This window comes from Synchiropus splendidus, chromosome 12 (genome assembly GCF_027744825.2).
Source record: "Synchiropus splendidus isolate RoL2022-P1 chromosome 12, RoL_Sspl_1.0, whole genome shotgun sequence".
NCBI classification, from domain to species: domain Eukaryota; kingdom Metazoa; phylum Chordata; class Actinopteri; order Syngnathiformes; family Callionymidae; genus Synchiropus; species Synchiropus splendidus.
This window is the reverse complement of record NC_071345.1, coordinates 18,559,888-18,564,306: the sequence shown is the minus strand read 5'-3', so window position 1 is coordinate 18,564,306 and position 4,419 is coordinate 18,559,888. Positions and strand designations below refer to the sequence as shown.

The window sequence follows — 4,419 nt, the reverse complement described above, 5'->3', positions numbered from 1 at the left end:
AATGTTTCTTTGACACAGACAACATTAATACAACGCAGAAAAATGTGGAAGATAATGGTGCCGCAGCTGCAACCATCTTCTTGTGATAATTTATTTATTTTATTTTAAATATTCCAAAATTATTACTTATTATACTGTAAGTGTTTTTAGTTACCTTTTTACATCATCTCTCAGGAAATTCTTCAATGTGAGGAGAACATGCCATCGCAAAACTGACTGGGTGGATATTAAGTGGCGTGGGGCAGTTATGACCCACCTTCAACAAGAAGATGGTTAAAAAAGCGCACGATTCTGGCGAAAATCCTCAAGGCATGAGGTACAATGGATGATTTACAATAATCAATCATTTTCAACATACGTTTATGTGTTTTAGTGTTTGATGAAAACAGCTGTTGTGGAATGCGTAAAGACCCCCAGGTTGTGGACCACCACTAACACACTAAGTGAGATGTTTTAAAATTCAACAGAAGCATAAAGTGGTAAATTTAACCACTTTGTTTTAACATTTCTAAAGGTCCAGTGTGATTCCTGCAGAATTTGGTTCCATGCAGTGTATGGGTATGGACACAGAACATTTTGAAGAAGCAGAGAAATGAAAATGGCAATGTGACTTGTGTAAATGAAATCATTAGTTGAAAAATATTAGTTGAATCACATTTGTTCATCGTCCAGTGTCTCAGCTGTGTCTCATGATGGGTGATGGGAGAGACATAGAATGCAGTTTGTGACTCATCAGGTTGAACATTATTGAGGAAATAGTGGGAAAATGTGAATATATCAATCATAACAAAATCATAACAGTAAAGTTATGAAATGAAAGTGTCCATCTCCAATGTCTCTCATATCTATTCGCAGTTTACAATCACTTTGGACTCACCTGAACACTTTTTCTCTGAGCTATTGAAGAAATAGTGAGGAAAATATGAACATATTAATAATAATGGAGTCATAACAGTACAGTTATGAAATGAAAGTGTCCGTCTCCAATGTGTCTCATGTCTGGTGACAATTTACACTCACTTTGGACTCATCTGAACACTTTTCCTCGGAGCTATTGAAGAAATAGTGCAAACATTCTCACTGACTTTTATGATAATTTCACGACTGAAAATTTGTGGACGGTCCCCTAACTTCGTCTTAGCGCTGCCAGCGAGAGAGCTCGTCCGAGATCAGCGACCGGGGACACAGACCGAACAACACCGGCTCTGGTGGAGCGAATATCTGTCGAATATCCAACATCCAACTAATTTGACCGCGGTAGAGAAGAAGTCTGGCCTGAAGAGCTGTAGAGGCCGCGGGTCTTTGGCCCTCGTAAGATCCCGTCCCCAGAGCCCCAAAACCGTTGTTCTGGCTCAGGGTGTCATGACCGCGGTGAAGCCGGATACTTTATGATCCGTTCCTAACGCGGTTGGTGTGTGTGAACAGGCTTCATCAAGTGAAAGTCGCGAGTAAAAACTTGTCGCTGCAGCTAATCGTATAGTTCCAAATAAAGGAATGGCAGGACGGAGTTAGGTGAAATACACGTGAACGACGGATGGTCTTACCGTGCTGACGCCTGACTCCTCTGCCATCCTACCAGCTGTGAAGAACGCCGCGCAGCACCAACGCGAGTATTCTCGCTCTCGTTTGTAAACACAGCAGTGGTGAAGGGGGTGTGTCACTGCCCTATTTGCTTCTTCATCCCGTTTTGCTTCCAGGGCTCAGGCTTATGACGTCATTTCCTGTCCTCATGCGCACATTGGTATTGCAAGACGTAATTTACTGAGTATATACTCATATTAACTGAGACCTCGTAGGCAAGATAGAAAACTGCATGCAAATTGCACAGAAAGATCCAATTATTTCATCTGAAATCTTAAATTAAAGTTAAAGTTAAAATATCCGAATTGTTGAATACAAGTCACATGTAGTGATACATATATAAAATAAGGTTAGAATACAGTTAATACGTCGGCGTAGTACTTCAGCAATTCAAATTCTGCTTCTCTTGATGAAATTCGAGTGTGCAGTCGCACAATGGTATTTCAAGACGTAATTTCCTGTTTACATGCACACATGGGTGTAGCTGCTTGACACATAAATTAGAATAATATTAGGAACGTCATTACGCCACGCCTCACTACTCGCTCGTATTTCATCAAGAGAAGCAGAATTTGAATTAATAAAGTACTACGCCGACGTATTAACTGTATTTTAACCGTATTATATATATATATATATAGTGACAGGTGTCACTATATATATATAGATTAACATTTTTAATTTTTTTTAACGTTTTTATCTGATATTACAGATTTAATATAGATGTAATTGCTTCTACTACATTGCATAGTGTAGAGGAAACATTTCTCCCTACATTTATTTCACTTAGATTTATTCGGAGCAGGAGCAAACGCTTCTGTCCCTCTTATATACTTGAGCTGAACAAGGCTTATGTCTTACTTGGTGCAGCGCTTGAGTCTGTTTATGTTGTGTGTTACTATGACTCCTTTCCTTCTGATCTTTGAAGAGTAGCCATGCAATACTACCAGTGTTAAACATTTTCCTGAAAACCGTCCCACAGCATTAGGAGCAAAAAAAAATTTATTTACAAAACTTCATCTACACCCACCAAACATTTTGACTGAACAGAATTCAACAGATGAAACAGACAACATGCACCTACTTACTATCGGCTTGAACACATTCCGCATTCACCTTCAGGCCTCTGTTATCCCAACATTCACGCAAAAACACTCTCATATCCTCCATGCAGTTAAACACAAACATGAAAGAATGCCTGGCACTGATGATATCATCGTTATCGCCACTGTCATTCGCCTCCAGCAGACATCTCACTGCCTCTTTCTGCTCATTGGTTGACATGGCATGGAAAGTGGGTATCTTCAGTTCTCCACTAAAGATGCCTGGATTTTCATGTGTCCACTGCACAGCCAGGTGGAGATCCTGTACAGTTCTGGGCTGATCCTGTGACCCAGTCAAATACCATCAATTGGAATGACACTGTTGATGAAGCCGGATTTTTGCCATTACTCAATGACCGAAAGTGTCTTGCTGCTGATCTTTCTGCGAGGCAGCCGAAGAAGAGGCTCAAGTCCACCCTGGCTCAGGTCGACAGCCTCTGGTGTCCAGAAGGCAAAGTGCTGGCCATGCCTTTTCGAAAGGGAAAAAATAAAAAATCACAATCATATTAATGAAAAGGACAGAATATCACTTTCTGATGAAACAAACATTTGCCTCGCAAAAGTCGAATGGGTGGCCGGTGCAAATGCAGAGAATGTAGATATTATAGAATGATGAAAAGAAAGACATCTTACAAAAACAGCATTTGCCATGATCATCATAACTCCACAGTGGTTTGTGGACGATTGTTGAGGAAAGCTCTGAAAAACAGAACATTGAAATGTAAATACACATAAATGAACACAATGAACGTGTTAAAAGTCATTTGTATGGCCATGCCAAATAAAAATCATACGCAGTCACACTTCTACTGAAGCATTAATATGCCAATATGTTTAAAGATTCTTACCCATAGCCATGGAACATGGTATCAGTATTTCATGTTGGCCAGTAGTATCCAGAAACAACCCTGTCTCTGGTCGCCCTCAAACCTCCATGGTTTCCAGTTCCAGGGTGGTCATGGCACCCGTGCAGAACTGACTTCTTTTCTTCCTCGGACAAAACCACTAACCGGAGGTATTGTCGGTGGGATCCCATATAGAACAACCTGCCGTCTTGTCAAAGACATGATTAGATTCTTTAGATTTGACATCCTTCTTCAGTCCCTCAGTCAATGTAGAAGCAATTAAAATTTTCATGATTTTAAACCATCCATCTATAAGACGAATTACATAGTACATAAGTATATTTAAGTGCATACATTCAATTAATAAGCAGGATTTAACTATTTTCATTGCAGTCGTACACTGAAAACTAAGTAAATACAAATAAAACAAAAGTTTAAAAAATTATCAAATGCACAGTTAATTACTAACTGTGCATTTGATAATTTATCCAATAAATAATGATACTGAACATTAAAACAAGGCATTTGAAATACGAACACCGTGATTTGTATTTTGAAAAGGACATTACAAATTTCGCAAGTTAAAACCGTGCAATTATCATACCTTTCAATGCAAAACTGCATGATGAACGGCGTATGTCTTTCCTCTGGCGCTTAGACAGGCTGGAGTCAATGATTCCGTTTCAGAGAAAATCTCTTAATAATTTAAAGTAGGTGAAACTCCTCATCTTGACGGACACAAGTAGAAATCAACCTGCTGCAACAAGAACGTTGAACTGTGAAAACGTGGTGACGTCATTACGCTCAAAACTTGTACGCGTACACAGTAAATACTGGGTACTTGCACATGCGCGTAAAATGTATAATTTTCAGATTTTAATGTTAAATAT

The 4,419-nt window shown here is 39.3% G+C and overlaps 1 long non-coding RNA gene across 1 annotated transcript; it reads right to left on the bottom strand.

Annotated features, from left to right (window-relative positions):
- Positions 1-2,621: 2,621 nt before the first annotated feature.
- Positions 2,622-3,931, bottom strand: LOC128768657 (uncharacterized). The gene is made up of 3 exons (XR_008416257.1): positions 3,533-3,931; positions 3,318-3,383; positions 2,622-3,153 (listed from the first exon to the last, which is right to left on the bottom strand). It is a non-coding gene; the product is annotated as an uncharacterized LOC128768657 (long non-coding RNA).
- Between the last annotated feature and the right edge of the window lie 488 nt (positions 3,932-4,419).